The sequence below is a fragment of the Ursus maritimus genome, unplaced genomic scaffold, assembly GCF_017311325.1.
Source record: "Ursus maritimus isolate PB19 unplaced genomic scaffold, ASM1731132v1 scaffold_1, whole genome shotgun sequence".
In the NCBI taxonomy this organism is placed as follows: domain Eukaryota; kingdom Metazoa; phylum Chordata; class Mammalia; order Carnivora; family Ursidae; genus Ursus; species Ursus maritimus.
In genome coordinates this window covers 72730762-72749547 of record NW_024423343.1, presented here as the reverse complement: position 1 = coordinate 72749547, position 18786 = coordinate 72730762, and the positions used below count along the sequence as shown (strand labels likewise).

Here is an 18786-nt window from a genome sequence, read left to right as displayed (position 1 = left end):
TTAGTAAACAGTCGGACCATTCTAATAAAATAAATGTGAGATTTTTTTTGTTTTTCTATCCTCAGTATATGTAGCATAGAAACTAATATATTGACATTTTAAACTTATTTTTATTCAACCACTTTTTTAATATTCTCATTAACCTGCTGAGTTTCCTTTTAGAAATCTGAAATTCAAGAGGTATAAAATCATATTTTCACCTTTTATTTTAAATTCACTGTGCCTGAGAGCAATAAGCAAACAATGTGTAAGAAGGTTAAGTTAATAGGAGAGTAGTTCTCCTCACTTGGTTTATGATTTTAATGGGAATGCCACTATTACCTTATTATTAACATAACACTAGTGTTTAAAAAATATATTATTTACGTGTTAATTAGCAATACCCAGTCATGTATGAGCTGATTTTCATTGATTAAAGCCTCTCTCGTTTGATCTGTATTTCACCACATACATTTAACACCAACATCTACTGATGCTTCAGCTTCTCCAGGGGACAATTTAAGAGCAGCTTGCCTGGAGCTACAACACTCAAGTTTTAAGTTCCGCTCCTCCTCTTGCCGACTTGCGTGACCCTAGCCACTTAGCTGAACTTCTTTTTGTCTTAGTTTGCGTACCTGCAAAATGGGATAAAAAATAAACTACTTACCTCACAGGATTGTGGTGAGGATTAAAATTCTTAATAAACGTAAAGCACTTAAAACCACGCCTGTCACATAGAAAGTGCTGAACGTTGAGGGGCGCCTGGGTGGCACAGCGGTTAAGCGTCTGCCTTCGGCTCAGGGCGTGATCCCGGCGTTATGGGGTCGAGCCCCACATCAGGCTCCTCCGCTATGAGCCTGCTTCTTCCTCTCCCACTCCCCCTGCTTGTGTTCCCTCTCTCACTGGCTGTCTCTGTCAAATAAATAAATAAAATCTTAAAAAAAAAAAAAAGAAAGAAAGTGCTGAACGTGTTTGTTATTATGAGATGCAATGAAATGACTGATAATATTTTCTAATATTAACTCCTTTAACCCACTTCATCACTGTGTATGCATTTGTCTGAATATGCATATATACAAAGCACACACACTTCCATTCTTGCACTTACCGTGAAATTACGTAAACTAAGAGGTATTTTAGTATCCAGCATCCTTATATTAGAAGTATGGTCGGACAAATATTTTCTTTGTGTGCTGTGGCAAGTTTTGGCGTGTTGACACTGCTTTCATGGGTCTTTATTTAATATGCTCTGGTCCAAATGTGTAGAACAAAATTTGTATGTGTTTTCTGTTACTGCCGTAAAAAACCACCACAAACTTGCTGGCTTAAACAACAAAAATGTATTATCTCACAGTTTTGTAATTCAGAACTCTGAGATGGGTTGCACTAAAATCAAGATGTCAGCAGGACTCACATTTTTTTTCTGGAGAATCAAGGGAAGAATGAGTTTTCTTCACTTCTAGAGGCCACCCATTCCTTGGTTTATGGTCCCCTTCCTGAGTCTCTAAAGAACTGTCATCACATCTTTTTCTCTGACTACAGTTAAGAAAGTTTCTCTATTTTAAGGGACTCATCTGATTAGTTGGACTCACCCAAGGTAATCCAGGATGGTCTCCCTATCTCAAGGTCTTCAACTTTAATCATATCTGCAAAGTCTTTTTTGCCGTATAAAGTACCAGATTTTCAGGATTAGGATTTAGACAGAGTAGTTCTCCCTGTTTATTGGATTTTATGTAGAAATTTAATTTCCCATTTAAAACCTCTTCTTTTCTTTTTCTTTTTTTCTTTCATTTTTTCCTTTTCTTCTCTTTTCTTTTTTTCCCCACTTAAAATCTCTTGATATCCTGGAACTCAGTTACTAATGCTTAGCTGATTCTCCCAGTCACACCATCTAAAATCTTCTAAAGATTTTGTAACCACCTGGTGCGGTTGTGGGCAGTTATCGAGTACCGACGGACCCTCACATGTTACTGTGACTTACCTGTTTCAGAGACATTTCAGAGGGCTCTTGTCAATTATTTCTTAGATGGAGATATTAAAGCAGAAAAATCATAGTGCGTTTTCTCATATTTTCCTTCTCCTCTGCAGTTAAATTGTTTTATATCCAAATCATCTTCCCTCACTCAGGAACAGCTAAAATACCTCTTTTTCCTCTTTGTACTAGTTGCTTGGGCTGCCATTACAAAATTTACGGCTGGCTGGCTGGTTTACACAACAGCATTTTATTTCTCACAGTGAATCTTCATGCTAGGAAGTCCAACATGAAGGTGCTGGCAAGATGCCGAGGCCTCTTTTCTTGGCTTGTAGGTGACTGCCATCTTGTTGTGTGCTCACATGACCTCTTCTCTGTGTAAAAAAGAGAGATCTCTGGTGTCTCTTGCTCTTCTTAAAAAGATATCAGTTCTATCAGATGAGAGCTCTACCCTATAACATTGCTCCATATTCAAAATGAGTCTAGAGACTTTAAGTTTCTCAGAAAATGTGATTTAGATAGTGTTAAGATCCTTCTCCTAAAATCAGTTTTTGATCAGGCCACTTGTTTTATTTCTTAAAGCAATTCAATTTTTTTTTCTTTTATGGTCACCATTCCTTGTATCATTCATTTATTCGAGATTTTTCTTTTGTCCCTTTTCTATTATCTGAATTAAATTATTTAACTCATTCATGTTTACCTTTCTTTTTTTATGATATAAATATCTTAAGGCTGTAAATTTTCCACTGTGAATGAGTTTAGCTAAATCCACTACATATTGGTAAATAGATTTTTTTGTAAATAGATATTTCATTCATTCTAATGATTGCCTAACTTGTTTCTGGACACGAGATACTTTAGGTATTTCTTTTAGATTATTTTAATTTTTCTCTGAAGTATATGTCTTAGTTTGTTCAACTGGATCTGAAAATTTTTAGATTTCCTTTTCTCTCAGAAAGAAGAAATGTAAAAGCCTGGCAAAGATTGAGAATCCTGGAGGAACAGCATAATTAGAGGAGCACAAGATCAAAATCAGATATGGTGACTTTGAGTTATCAGAATCATAGAAATGTGAAAATGTCAAGTAGGCAGATGAAACGCAAAGGAAAGTTCAGGCAAGAAATATAAGTTTGAGAATTGTTGGCATAGGGATTGGTTTGAATACAGAAATCAACACGATTCCTAAGGAGAAGCTAACATGAATAACCAGAACATTGGTAGGTCTAGGACCAAAGGCTAAAGAACAGCCCCCACATCTAGAAGTCAAGAAGTTTCAAGTGATAAAGTGGAGGTAGGTTAATTGATAAAGTGGAGAAGCTTAGTTGTTAAAGAGACTGGAGAAATAATTTGGTAACTGGTGGGAGATTTTTGGTCAAAAAATTTTTTTTTATTTTCTTTGTTTTTTATAGGGAGAATACCAAAGGGTTTTTGAAGGCTGATTAAAGAAATCATCATCCTCATCTTGAAGAAAGACAATGACTGAAGATAGAGAAAAGATGAAGGGAAAACAAAAAAGTAAAAATGCAAGGTGGCCTCAAATAAAAAGACTGATGACATCAGATGTTTTCGAGGAGGTAAAACAACCAAAATTTTTATTTAGTGTGGATGGAATATACACTGGCACAATGATTTTGTAATTAAAAAAAAAAAACTGTTCACTTTATGAGCCAGCAATTCCACCTATAGATATTTATCCAAAAGAAGCAAAAATCCATGTCCAAAAAAAGAATGCTGATAGTAGCTTTATTCATAATGACCCAATAAAAAAATAAAAAACATAATACCACAAAACTTCAGAAATAAAAAAATGTCTATTAATAGGAGTGTGGCTAAACAGAGAATATAACACTACTCAGTCATAAAAAGAAGACTCCTGATACATGTAAAACATGGGTGAATCTCAAAAAAATTTCTATAGTGAAAGCAGCCAGACACAAAGTAGTACCTATTGTATGATTCCATTTTTTTTTTAGATTTTTTATTTATTTGTCAGAGAGAGAGAGACAGAGAGCACAACCACAAGCAGGCAGAGGGAGAAGCAGGCTCCCCACTGAGCAGGGAGCCTGATGCAAGACTCGATCCCAGGACCCTGAGATCACGACCCGAGCGGAAGGCAGATGCTTAATTGACTGAGCCAGCCAGGCGCCCTTGTATAATTCTATTTTATAGGAAGTTCTAAAACAGGCAAAACTAATTTTTGTTGTAAAAAAAATCAGAACAGCAGTTTGCTGGTAGGTAGGACATTGATGGGAACGGGATGAGGAAATATTCTGGGGTGATCGTAATGTCTTATATCTTGATAGAGGTTTGGGTTACACAAGCACATGCATTTATTGAAACTCAACAAGTATATATTCCGTTGTGTGTAAAATTTAGTTCAAGAGAAAAAAAATACAAAAATAAATATTAAGTTCTAGTTAATGATAGACACGCTGAAGTATTTAGGGGAAATGTAATGATGTCTGCAATTTCCTTGGAAATACATTTAAAAATTACCAGGTGGATTGATGATGGGTGGTTAGACGTCTGATAAGCTGAGTGTAGTAAATTTCCATGCAAGACTCTCGGTAGCGGCCGCTGCATGGATGTTCGCTTTCTATGTGTTTGAACATTTTTATAGCAAAATGTTGGGGAAATGGGAAGCCAGGAGAAAGTGTCTGGAGCTATGTGGTTGGGTTTCCCTTGGAAAGGAGGAATGCCGCTTCGAGAATTTGGAGTGGAAAAGGCAGTCAGAGAAGAGCTGCTTCTGGAATAAACCAACCTTGACCGAAAGAGAAGAAATGAACGTAATTAAATCATTTTGGTATGATAAAACTCCTCAGAAATCTCATCTTATAGAATTATAGGAAATGTCTGGACCTCTTTGGGACCCAACTGCTCATCAGTGAGTAAGTTTGTTAGGGACACAGTCAACATATTTGTGTTTTTCTCTATACCCTTGGCACACAGTGACCAATCATTGACATTTCAATTAATCAAATGTTCCTCTTCCTCTATCCTCATCTTGAATCATGCAAAAGGACAAAAATCCTCGTCTCATGGCTGCATAAAGCATCTCCTCTCCCATGTCTGTAAGTTCATTTAAAATCTATTCTTCACTATTTTACTTTGAAGCCTTCTTTTTCGCTTTCTCAATTCTTCGCAGGCAAAGGCATCTTTATTGCATTTTTGCAACTCCCTCTGACAGCTGACGTAAGCTGGCAGGAGACGAAAGATTTTTAAAGAGTGGCAAAAGGGCTGAGTTCACATACAACGGTTATTCTCCCCTCTGATACGCTCTTGATCACGGAACGGTGCTAGGTTAAACAAGCCCAGTCTCTCTCTAGCACCTCATCCAGGATTTGAATTTTCCTTAGAGGGGCATGCCCTCATTCATTTGTTTGCATGTTTATATTTTCTGTGGCAAGCAAGAATAAAAGAAAAATGAAAGGTGAGGGTCATCTCTAATGGAAAAACGCCGGAGTGGACTGACCTGAAACGTGCCATTATGCACACCAGGGAAACCTGAGCCCCTTTTGTGGAAAAGGAAAGCAGCTCACAGATTTCCCTAAACTCAGCATGCCATGTAGAGACTGCACCTGAAATGAAAAACAAACAATTCTTTTAGTTTTCCTTTTCCTAAGAAGACAGAAAGATTCAGTAAAATTCTACCACCCATGTTGGGGGCCTGGGGGAAGAAGTAAAAAGCAAAACGAGTTTCAAAAGTAGCATGTACATTCAAAATTTAAATTTCTTGCCAGTTCAGCAATGTAAGATGTCATGGGTAACACAGGGAATACTTATTTAAATTTTTCATATAATCTCAGAATGAATCAAGCTTAAAATGAGGAGGTGCGCGTAATAGCGCAAAAGGAGCAAAATCTCAGGCTTTCTTCTGGGTGAAAGATGAGTCTTTTAGGGCCTTCCCGTCTAAAAACCAAAATAGTGACAGTCATTTGCTTGCTTTAGGAACAAGCTTGTCAAAGATAGTTCTCTAGACATTTCTACCCTGTTAGGTAGCTAGCCTACACTGTTTAAAAAACAACCCCTGTCTTTAATCCTTATCAAAAAGACCACACTTTGCAATAGCAAATACATTGGATCTAAGAAGCTGATCAGACATGAATAGATTTATGAACACTGTTTTAAGCAACCTGACACAAGCACACATTTAAAAATGTGTCTGGATTTTTCAGTGTACCTCGTAAGAGAGAGTTTTGTTTTTATTTTTAGAATGGTCAGTGCTGGGTAGAAAGCAGGTTCCTGCCCGCTTTAATTATCAGAATGTACAAAGAAAAAAACAAAAAACTTGAGAAAATGTCTTTATTTCAAATCGTAACTTTGTCTTCCACACTCCAGTTGGTACTGGTATTAGACACAGTGACATATAGACAGAGAAGGGACATAACATAGATAAAGCAAACAAAAATTGAACAAAACCCAGGAAGATGACATTTATAATGCCGCTGACAAAGGCAGTCACTTCACTTTAAATAATGTGGCAGGCTGCAAAACTATAGTAATTACTAGAATTTCATTTTCATTAACTAATAAACCAAGGAAAACAATTTAAGTATCTGAATGTCATTTTTCAAATGAAAATAAACTGTAAACATTTGAATAACATCACAGCAGGGATAATATACCTAAGGAAATCTATTGAAATATGCGAGTGGATTCATCCTCTTCTATCACATTAAAACCGCAATTGACTGTAAACCTCCTACCACTCTCCACTGAGACTTTAATTGTAAAGATTCCTGTTACATATCATATTAGAATTTAGTTAAAATTGTAGAACACATTATTTCCAATCAGACAGCCAACCATCACTCACAAAGATTTTTAAAAAGGTGATTAATAATTCATCTCAGATAAGGAAAAGATCTATATTTATACCATCTTCTCAGCCACCATAAACTACCTGACAATTGTTCAGTAATGATGCCCAGTAAATTCTTTAAAATGGTAATTTGTCATTCTGTCACTTCATTTGTGACCTAAAATTCCTCACTTGAGGCATCATCAAATAAATTAATCACTTTCCAGGATCCATTTCTCTGTTCTGCACGTTATTATGCCCGGGCTCTCTTGTGTTTCTCTTCATTTACATATATTTAATGGCTGAGCCGTGGTTCACGACGGCACATAACGCACACATCTCATTACAGGTGAAATATTCTAACTGCCACTATCACTGGGAAAGAAAATAACTCTCCCAATTTAATTTTCCTGATGTAACAAAACCATGATTCTTCACTATGAAATGTTGATGCCATCCATCAGTCACAATCAATAAAATCATCATAGAAGTACGCCTCCTTCAGCATCTTTCCTTCATACTGGTATTATTTGAGGAAGGTAATTAAACTCATAATATGTAATGAATGTAAATGAAGTAAAAATCCTCATGTTAGCTCTCTAACTATGCTTATTTTACGGCTTTGATTTAAAATATTTCCCTCACAACTTAACAAATACATAAGGCCTGAAAAGAGAGACACACGCTGCTGAGACAGTCATCACCAAATAGGACGGATTTTTTAAAAAGCATTTTTGATATAAAAGTGCCAAGTATTACTAATACAGGTTTTTCACTCAGACAATATATTCTCCTAGAGTTTGCCTATTTCCAGGCTTTCTTCAAATGTAGCTAGTAGTTTCTATGGAGGTACCATCATGTGACAAATTCAGTGAGTTTATTTCAGCAACCTGGTCTACTTGATGTCTACCTTTTCGGGGCTGCAGGTACCGCCTGTTCTCAAGGAAGAAACTGTCTTGCTGAACTTGGCAATCTTGCCCAATTCTGCCTGAAGAAGCCTAAGAAAATACAGACCAAAGAAGCAGGACGTTTCACAAACGGCAGTTTGGGAATTAGCACCTCAGAACTATTTCCACCTACTGTAAATATTCATCTCCAATTGCTATTGTATTATTTTTGTAAAGGTCAGTAGGGAGTGCTCTAAAGTAAACTAGTGTCACATAAACATTGCCCATGTCTCTAAGTATGTTACAACTTAATTTAACATTCATTAACTGGTTCTCCTCGCGTACTTAGGAACATTAGTTTCAGGGGAATGGTGCCTTACAGAAGTCCATTTGGAATGAGGATTCCCTTCATTATGAATTCATCATCAAAAAATGGCAACTTTCTTTATCTTGGAAGTGGTCCCTGTTTGCTTGTTTAAAATAATGCTTGAGAGAGTGTCTAAAACAAGAAGTGAAATATTAACTCTATATCTCTGAAACAAAGGAGAAAGTAGGTGAATATCACTGCTCCACAGATGAATGACCTAACTACAATATTGACAAACCGTCTACACTGTACTACCTTCCTTCCTCATTAATTATCATATAGTTATTTTTAATGGGCACTTATTTAAGAAAAAAAGACTGCGTGTGCAGTTTTGCATATGTTTTTATTAACACTGCAGCAGTCTGTTAACCTAAAGCAAACCCTCTCTCACACAAAGCCCCGTTGACTTCGCTGGAAATAGCAGCTCACCACTTTCTGAAGCTCTCTGGGGACAGCCCGAGGTTCATCTGAATTTTGAGACTCTCCTCAGCTCACACTGAAGCAAGAACATTGATGGACTTTCCAACATGACGTGGACTGGGGCCACAGTTGATGTTTGGGGTTGGGATGTAGCTGACTGAATCTTCAAACAGACACCAAAGCGACTCGGAACAGCTATTTGTGGTGATGGTGGTGGGGATAGAAAATGAGCTTTGGTTATAATTAATAAAACAGATTCAAGTCTCAGAGAAAATAAGATTGAGATGCAGTGATGGATTAAATGGTTAAGCTGGGGTTGCCTGGATGGTTCAGTTGGTTAAGTGTCTGCCTTCAGCTCAGGTCGTGATCTCAGAGGCCTGGGATCGAGTCCTACACCAGGCTCCACGATCAGTGAGGAGTCTGTTTCTCTCTCTGCCCCTCCCCTGCTCGTTCTCTCTCTCTCTCAAATAAATAAATAAAATCTTTAAAATAAAAATAAATAGAGGGTTAAGCTGTAGGGTTATTAGAAAATTCTCACGAAAACTGTAGCCAAGTGACACTAAATATGTGTATTAACACAAAGAAATTAAGCAAATAGTTTAAACTATTTTGGACAATAGGAAAAAAAGAGAAAACACATTATTTATGACCTATTAATGAGTTTTAGCAAATTTGATGCTCTAATATTCGATGAACAAAAGTATATTTTAAAGACAGATGCAGGTAACCAGTAAAGAAGACAGGTATAAAGGTAAGGTTCATGTCATGAAGAAAGAGGAAAAAAGAAAGATCCTTGCAAATACAAATGCATTTATTAATTATGTTAAATGTACCGTGGAAACTAGTGATTGCCCACATTGTGGAAGAGTGCACTTAACAAGACCAAACATCTAATGGGGGTGGGAGGAATTTCCCTATTACTTAAACAATAATCTCTTCACTCCCCCAGTGATATTTATAATACTACTAACAAAAGCTACCTAAACTGAGATCCCGGGATATTCCATTCGTAGACACCTGGGTATTAACATATGTACCCTAATAATAGCACCAGAAAACATTGTTGCTACCATTAGTTACCTCAAATATTGTGTTCTAAGACTAGAAAATTTGAATGTATTGTTAAACTCAAAGCTATGGTTGCTAAAATTAACAGCGCATGGAAATTTTCAATTAAATTGAAATTTCCATGGGGCAACTCTTAATAAACCTAAGGTAGCGAACTTAGTTCATATATCCCTTTATGCCCAAACGCCAATGTTTTTATAGGCTACTTAAATAACCAGTTTTGTCTGAGATGACTTATTACTGAAAATTTGAATTGCCCCAGAAAACAAAGTAAACATTGTACTGAGTTTGATACACTAGTTAACTAGGTAACTTGGCATAACTGACATTTCCTCTTCAGAGTTTCTGTCTACTGATCTATCGAATGGGAATTGAAAAACAAACCAACCTATGATTCACAAGATGGCCACCTAAATCAATAAGCAAGAAAGTGAGTGATAAAGCTTTAGATATTGTGCTAATTGCATTTCTTTTTCTTCTGTGTGGTGTTAGTTTGCTAAGGCTCCTTAACACAATATCACAGACTACGTGGCTCAAAAAATAGAAATTTATTCCTGACAGTTCTGGAGCCTAGAAGTCCAAGATCAAGGTGTCAGCAGACTTTGCTTCTCTTGAGGCCTCTCTCCTTTAACTTGTAGCTGACGACTTTTTTGCTCACGTGATCTTTCCTCTATGCCTGTGCTTCCCTGGTGTCTCTTGGTGTCCCTGGTGAGATTTTAAGCAAAAGATTCCAGCAAACTATGCCCATACTTTTGACTTATTAAAACTGTGAGATAATAAATGAATGTTGTTTTGAGCTACTGAACGGTAGTAAATTGTAGGCAGCAGTAGAAAACTGACACAGCCACTGAGACTTCAGGGTTGTTCGTCGTCATAGCATAAATCTAGCCTATCCTGACTGGTATTGTGGCCACTGGGAAGGTGGAAACAATAAGTGCTGATGACCTAAGCAATTAGGTGGATAATTAATAGAACAATCATAACCCAGCACGAGTCCAGAGGAATGAACTGACAACATTGAGAAGGGAGGTATGCTACTGTATTAATCTCACATCTTTGTCCTTTGTGTGATGTAAAGAAAGCATATTTCTTGAATTTTAAGATGTTACAAAGTTTAGGGGGTTATCAAAAGCGCCGGATTTCAGAAATTGGATCTTGGGATACCTATAAAGGATAAATCTAGCAAGTATTAATTAAAATGAAATTAAAGGTAGGGTCTTTGTTACCAAGTCCAGCACTGACCTTGAGCAGTTACAGCCACTTGACTTACATACCATGATCTTAACTGTTGCTTCTCCCACCTAATATAAGGGGAGCATGAGCTGAAGCCAGCACCTTTCATTCTGAAAATATTTGGCCACATTTAACCTGGTGTCATCTTCCTTCCCTTCCTCAGCATTATCATCAGAAAACATGTATTAAGAACTGTACTGGCTTCTGTAGAGAATAAATAACAGACACAATCCCTACATATGGAAAAATTTCACATCTAAGATATTCACGCGCACTTGGTAAGAAGAGGAGATAGATACAGTTGAAATAGTTAAATATACAATCTGGGAACATACAAGGAAACAAAACCTCTAATGCTTAGAAAAGGTTTGGCTAATGAATCACAGAATGGAATCTAAAGTCCGGCAAATTCAGAAGACAATTCTCTAAAAAAAAGTCTTTGTTTACGTGGCAGGGGGAGGTTGAGCACTAAATAAAACACCTGAGACAGCTCTAGTTCCTTCAAAATGGCAGCGTCCCAATACAAACAATAAAGTAAAATAATCTCGCTACAGTTTGTGGAACTGCAGAACATCAATAAACACAGTAAGTAAATTATATCTTTCCTGTACATCTTGCCATTGGAGTTCATGAGGGAGCTTCTGCAACCTCTTTGTATATAGGTTTAATAATGCAGCGTATTTTCTACTGTTCGGTAGAATACAAACACAGACCTAGTCTTTGGTTTCACCAGATAGATAGATAGATAGATAGATAGATAGATAGATGATAGAAAGATAGATAATAGCTAGTTTTTTTTTCTGAAGGATTTTTCAACACTTTATTCTAAAATGCTAAAAGGGCCTCTTTTTTTTCTTCTCCTTTGACATTTGACTGCAATAGGTGCATTGAGTTTTATACCGAGGATTCTGTTATCACTAGAGAAATATGCCAAAGGCAGAAGTTGTCCGCAGTGAGTAATGCTGCCGCAGTTCAGATGGGCGGTGGGTATGTGGACTTCAGCATTTTCAGTGGAGCAGTGTCCAGTAAATATATGAGCCTCGTACCACCTCTGTAGATTTCACAAACTATGATGAAATGAAACTGACAAGTGCAACTAACTCATTCCAGTTTCTCCCCCTTCAGTAGTCTCAATTCTGGGGAAGCAAGCCTAAGCCCGGAACCATATTTTCCCTGTTTTTCCTATTACACAATATAGTGAGATTGTTCTTTCTCCCCTTCCTCTTCTTCTTCTTTTAATTATTAACATTACCATTTGTTGTTTTGGCTTTGTGTGGTACTTAGTTTCAATGACAACAATTAGTAGTAGATGTGCGTTTACTCCTAAATGCTGGGAATTGGATTTTTTTTTTTTTTTTTTTTTTTTACAGGCGCATCCTGTTTTCAGTAATTGGATGTACCACCAAGGAGTAAAACAAAAGATGAAACATCCTTCAAAGGAAGACAAACGGAATTAATATTCCAATTAGGTAATTACAATCCACCAGCCTAAAAAAACTCTGGTCCTTTCCTTTTCAATCACCGATTATTGTGCAACATAGTTCTGTTATACTTGAAGTGTACTTTCTTACACCACACACAAGAATGCTTTTTAAGTTCGGGTTAAAATAATTTCTTCTAATGTTTAGAGTGGCTAGTTCTGACTTCTTTGGAATTTTCTGGCAAGATACAGAAAAGGAACCAATTTTTCTCAGTGTTCTTGCTGCCCCCCACCTAATTAAAGGATCAAATCATATGAATCATTTACACGACACAGTATATAACATGTTAGATTTCTTTTACTGAAAAGAAGTATGGAATTAATGTTAAGAGAATGGACTCAGGAGTCAAACTGGCTTGGTTCAAATCCTGATAATGTCATTTGTCAGCTGCATGGCCTTGGGCAATTTCCTGGAGCTTAGTGTCTCAGGTTTTCTCCAAAATACAATTATAATAGTTCCCATCTTGTTATCTGTACTAATAGTAGTTAATACTTGTGAGCACTTAATATGCACCAAGCACACTTTTAAATACTTTACATATATTGAGTCTACACACGTATAAACCACCTGGAATAGTCTGTGGCATAATCTGAGCACTCAGTAAATGCTAGTAATAATAATGGCCATTATTAGTATTAGTAACAGTCATAGTACTAGAAAGACATGGGGTAGAGTTCTTATCTACTATTTCTAACTCCATGTATTGTTATAGATTTGAAATCCAGCTCTACACCAGAAGGACATTCCAAAAGTCCTGTCCAGTTCTAGTAAGAAGTTAAGAGACTATGTCACAAGTATCTATGAAGGATGATGAAAATTTCACAGTAAATCCTTTGTATTTAAAAATTGTCAGAAAATACAATATGTCCTGGTACAAAAGAAGTTTCACCTACGTAAGTACAGAATAACAATATGGAAAAAACAGGGGCTGTAACGCCAGTTCCCTCAACTAGCAGGGCCTCATTGGAATACTGGACATGGGTTGCCAACTTCCAGTTTCTCTATTAAAAATACTGCTTTTAGGGGGTGCCTGGGTGGCACAGCGGTTAAGCGTCTGCCTTCGGCTCAGGGCGTGATCCCGGCATTATGGGATCGAGCCCCACATCAGGCTCCTCCCCTGGGAGCCTGCTTCTTCCTCTCCCACCTCCCCTGCTTGTGTTGCCTCTCTCGGGGGCTGTCTCTATCTCTGTCGAATAAATAAATAAATAAATCTTAAAAAAAAAAATACTGCTTTTATGGTGATGGGGAGGGGGCTTGTTGTAGGAGTAAAAAATGAGAAGGGAGGGTGTTCCCTCCCCTTGTGTATATCGCAATTCCTCCGTGTTTGGCCCCCACAAGCCCCATGCCTCCCAAGTGGAGACAGAGTGAGAAGCACATGGCACAGGCATGCACCTTTGTGCAGGCTCGTATGTCCTCTTACACCGGCATGCATGTTCTCCCTCATGCACTCATTCTGTACAGAGAAAATGTCATGCAACAAAGTTATAATTCCAAACACCAACCCCAACTGGAAATTGCTGAAGGTTAGCAGTAAGTATAAGTAGCCATCTATTTTAAAGATAATGTCAGCATTTTGTTGTTCTTGGATATTTTAAAGTGTCAAGGGAACACATGCTCCACGGTAAAAATTAAATCAAGCAGAGGAGTGTGATATAAAGCAAAAGGGCTAAGTCCCCATTCTACTCCTCTAAAGAAATCATTGCTCATAGATTGGTTTATGTTCTTGCAGGTTCCTGTGATTTGTTTTATAATCTTGACAACATATTATGACTATCCTTTCATGATAGTATTGATAGATTTCTTTTAATAAATATTGGAGTGCTCCTCACGTATTGGGAACCAAGACAAAATTGGGAGCATACATTAGATAAGGTAATCAAGAAGGGGTGCCTGGGTGGCTCAGTCGGTTAAGCGTCTGCCTTGGGCCCAGGGCATGATCTCAGGGTTTTGGGATCGAGCCTGCACTGGGGCATTGGGCTCCCTGCTCCACGGGGGAGCCTGCTTCTCCCTCTCCCTCTGTCTGCCACTCCCCCTGCTTGTGCTTGTTCTCTCTCTCTCTGTCAAATAAATAAGTAAAATCTGACGAAAGAAAAAAAGAAAAGAAAAGAAAAGAAAAGAAAAGAAAAGAAAGAAAGAAAGGAAGAAAGAAAGAAAGAAAGGGAGGAAGGGAGGAAGGAAGGAGAGGCTTTGTGAACAGAGACTTGAATAAATATGTCTGTATGCTATACCAGGGAATGGAGGTATCATTCGGACATATAGGCTGGTTCCGTGTCTCTACTATTTCAAGAAACTGAATGGACTTTTGTCATGTAAATACTGTGTACTCTTCTGAGTTTTTCAGTGAAAAGAGTTCTAAAAGTGCAACAGATGCACATTTAAAATGTGAATAAATATTTCTAAATTGCCTTCCAACCTCATTTACCATGCCCTGACACCAAGACTGCCTGAGTGTTTCTATCCTCCCCAACGCTTGCCAACTCTGCAGGTTGTCACATTTTTTAATGTTCCCTAATCTTACTGGTGAGAAACGGTATTTCTACTTCCATTTCACTGAGTACTAGTGGGTGTGCAAACCTTATATATTTTTTGCATTTTTTATCATTACTTTTTCTCCTGTCTATTTATATATGTATTATTGGTCTTTTCCTAAGGGATATGTAAGAGCTCTTTGTGTATTAAATTACCCTTTTCTGTGATAGAGGTTGAGAATAAATTTACCCAGTTTAATGTTGGTCTTTCATTCCAACTTTGCTTATTTTGCTTTTTATTAATTTTTTCAAGTTTTATATAGTTAAAAATTCTTTCCTTTATTTATCATTAAGTATCTACACTGTGTCAGACTCTCTTCTAGGAGCCAGAGATATAAAAGGATTAGAAATGTGTACAATCTAGTGAAATGAGATAGACAAAAATTGTATAAATATGAGACGATTCCTATGCTGTACAAAGGATAGGCAGGAGATAGAATCAAAGTGTTGGGGGATGTGGGGCTGCTCGTTTACATAAAGGAGTTGAGGAAGGCCTCTCTGAGAGAGTGGCATTTAATCAGACACCAGAAGGAAGTGAGGGAGGGGCCTCCAGTCAGAGGAACAGCAAGTGAGGCAGAATCCTGCTGAGTGTGTGCGAAGAATGGCAGAATGGCAGAGGCCAAAGGCCTTGTGGATGAGCAAAGGGAGAGAAAAACAAGTGAGGTCAGAGAGGAGGCAGGTATCAAACCAGGTAGAACCTCGTGGGCAATCCATGTGAAAAGCCACTGGGACACTTTGAACACCGCATCTGCCTTAATTTTAAGGGATCATTCTACCTGCACTACAGAGAATAGATTATAGAGGATGAAACAGAGGATAAAGCAGAAAGAGCATTTATGAGGATTTTGCAAGAGATCAAGTAAGAGATAGAGCTTCAGGGCATTTTAACATGCTTTTGAGTTACTTTCTTGAAAAGTATAAAGACAAAATTTACATATATTTTCTTCTTAAAATTAAGTTGAAATTTTTGTGTATAATTAGATCTTTTATCATATGCAATTTAATTTTGTCTTATTTTTATTTATTTTTATATTGAGATAATTGACATACAACATCGTGTGAATTTCAGGAGCATAACATGTTGATTTGATATATTTATATATTGCAATATGATTACCAACCTAGCATTAGCTAACACTTCAATCAAGTCACACAATTACCACTTCTTTTTTGTGGTAAAAACATGTACAATTCAGTCTCTTCAACTTTGAAGTATATAATACAATATTGTTGACTATAATCACTATGCTATGCATTAGATCTCAAGAACTTACTCTTCTAATTGCAAGTTTGTACCTTGGAACATCTCCTCAATTACCCCGCCCCACCCCTTACCCCTCTACTCCCTGGTAACCACCATTCTACTATAAGTTTCTATGAATTTGGCTTTTTTTGATTCCACATGTAAGTGATATCTTATGGTACTTGTCTTTCTCTGTCTGGTTTGTTTCACTTAGCGTAATGTCATCACATCGCAAAGAGCAAGATTCTTTTTTGCTTATGGCTAAATAATATTTCATATATCTCACATATATACATATATATGAGACATATTTTCTTTATCCATTCATCCAATGGTAGACACTTGGATTGTTTCCATGTCATACCTACTGTGAATAAAGCTGCAATAAACATAGGAATACAGAGACCTCTTCTACAGACATCTTTTTGATACCCTGTTTTCATTTCTTCTGGGTATATACCCAGCAGTGAGATCTCTGGATTATATTGTTGTTCTATTTTTAATTTTTTGAGGAATATCCAGTTTTTCATAGTAGCTGAACCAATTCACATTCCCACCAACCTCTAGAGCTCAAAGCTTCCCTTTTTTCCACATCCTCACCAGCACTTATTTCTTGGCTCCTTGATAATAGCCATTTTGACAGGTGTGAGGTAGTATCTAATTGTGGTTTCGATTTGCCTTTCCTTGATGATTAGTGATGTTGAACATCTTTTCACATACCTGTTGGCCATTTGTATGTCTTCTTCAGAAAAGTGTCCATTCAGTTCCTCTGCCATTTTTGATTGGATTATTTGGCTGGGGTGGGGGGTTGGTTATCGAGTTGTATGAATTCTTTATATATTTTGAATATTAACACCTTATCTGATACAATTTGCAAATATTTTTTCCATCCTGTAGGAATGCTTAATTTTGTTAAAAATGTCCACACTACATAAAGCCATCTATAGATTCAAAGCAATCCCTATCAAACTTCCAGTGGCATTTTTCACAGAAATAGAAAATGCAATCTTAAAATTTGTGTGGAACCACAAACGACTCCAAATAGCCAAAGCAGTCCTGAGAAAGATGAACAAAGCCAGAGGCATTTCCTGATTTAAAACTATAAAATAAACTATAAGACTATACTACCAAGCTATACAATTAAAACAGTATGGTACTGGAATAAACATAGACCAATGAAAAAAACTAGCCCAGAAATAAACCCCCACATATAGAGTCAACTGATAACTGACAAGGGAGAAAAGAACACTCAATGGGGAAAGGCTAGTTTCTTCAGCAATTGGTGCTGGAAAAACTAGAAAACCACAGGCAAAAAAATGAAATCGGACCCCTATCTTGCACCACTCACAAAAGTTAACTCAAAATGTATTAAAGACTTAAACATAAAACCTGATACCATAAAATTCCTATAAGAAAACACAGGGATGAACTTCATTGACTTTGGACTTGACAATGATTTTTTTGGATATAACACCAAAAAACAAGAAACAAAAGCCAAAATCAACAACTGGATCTATGTCAAACTGAAAATCTTGTGCACAGCAAAAGAAATAACCAACAAAATGCGTAATTTATTTTAAAATAAAGGCTAAAATAAGTTTTCTGCTTTTTCCCCTGACATTAGCCTATGTTTTTTCAAGGACTGTTTGTGTTGAATGTTTTATAGTTAGAACTTTTATCCACCAAGAATTTACTTTGTAAGTAATAGAGATCCAGCTTTAAGGGCTTTTTTTTTTCCCCCCAAATGATCTCATTCTAACAATCTTTTATTAAAAATATATCTGTCCTTCACTGATAAGAGATGCTGTATTCTCATATGTGCTTGAATATATTTCTGGACCATGAATTCATTGATCTGTCTCTTGATCTTTGTGCCAGTGCAATGCAATTCTAATTATTGCTGCTTTTTAAGATATTTAATATCTTTTAAGATTCGGTAAAGAGAGTAAAATCATTCTATGACAAAACTAGCTACAAGTCTTCTATTAAGCTATTTATGATAATTAACTTTCTCTACCATCATTAAAACTAGAAAAGCAGAAAATAAGAGGAGCCAAAGAAAATTATGCTTTTAAAATATTACTTGTCCTCCAGAGTGGTTTCCTGACCATTACCACATTCCCCCAAGCAGATCTTTCCTACATATTCTGTGTTTATTCATTTTCTGTTTATGAGCTTCTGTAATTTTCTGAGAGCTCTTACTTCATTGTACTTCATGTTAGGTCTAACTGTGCATCCAAATACACAGACTGACAGATTCTTGAAGACAGGAATGCTACATACAAGAATCGAACAGTTCAGGCACTGGTGTCATTTGAAACATAGATTTTAATTTTGATAAAGTTCAATTTATTTTTTTCTTTTGCTATTCATATTTGTTGTCATTAACAGGAATCCTTTGCCAAATCCAAAGTCATGCAGAGTTACCTTACATTTCTTCAAAGACTTTCATAGATTTGGCTCTAGTATTTAGGTCTTTGAAAAATTTTTAGTTACTTTTTATATATAGTATAAGGGTGCAATTTCATTCTTTTGCAGATAAATATCCAGTTTCCCATTCCATTTGTTGAAAACACAGTTGCTTCCCCCATTAAATGGTCTTGGTCTCCTTACCAAAAATCAGTCGACCATAAATACATGGATTGATTTCTGGACTCTCAAGTCTATTCCATTGATCCATCTGTCTATTCTTAAGGTAGCATCACAATGTCTTGTTTACTATATTGTTTTATAGTTATTTTTGAAATTAGAAAGTGTGAGTCTCCTATATTTGTGCTTCTTTTATGGAAGTTGTTTTACCTATTCTG

At 36.7% G+C, this 18786-nt stretch overlaps 1 long non-coding RNA gene across 1 annotated transcript in view; it reads right to left on the bottom strand.

The window, feature by feature from the left end:
• Window positions 1-930: 930 nt before the first annotated feature.
• LOC103659475 overlaps window positions 931-18786 on the bottom strand; it is a 32838-nt gene continuing 14982 nt past the window's right edge. Inside the window, exons 3-4 of the long non-coding RNA XR_567487.1 lie at window positions 5424-5529; window positions 931-2325 (exon numbers count right to left, since the gene is read on the bottom strand). This is a non-coding gene — a long non-coding RNA (uncharacterized LOC103659475). The remainder of the gene's footprint in view (window positions 2326-5423; window positions 5530-18786) is intronic.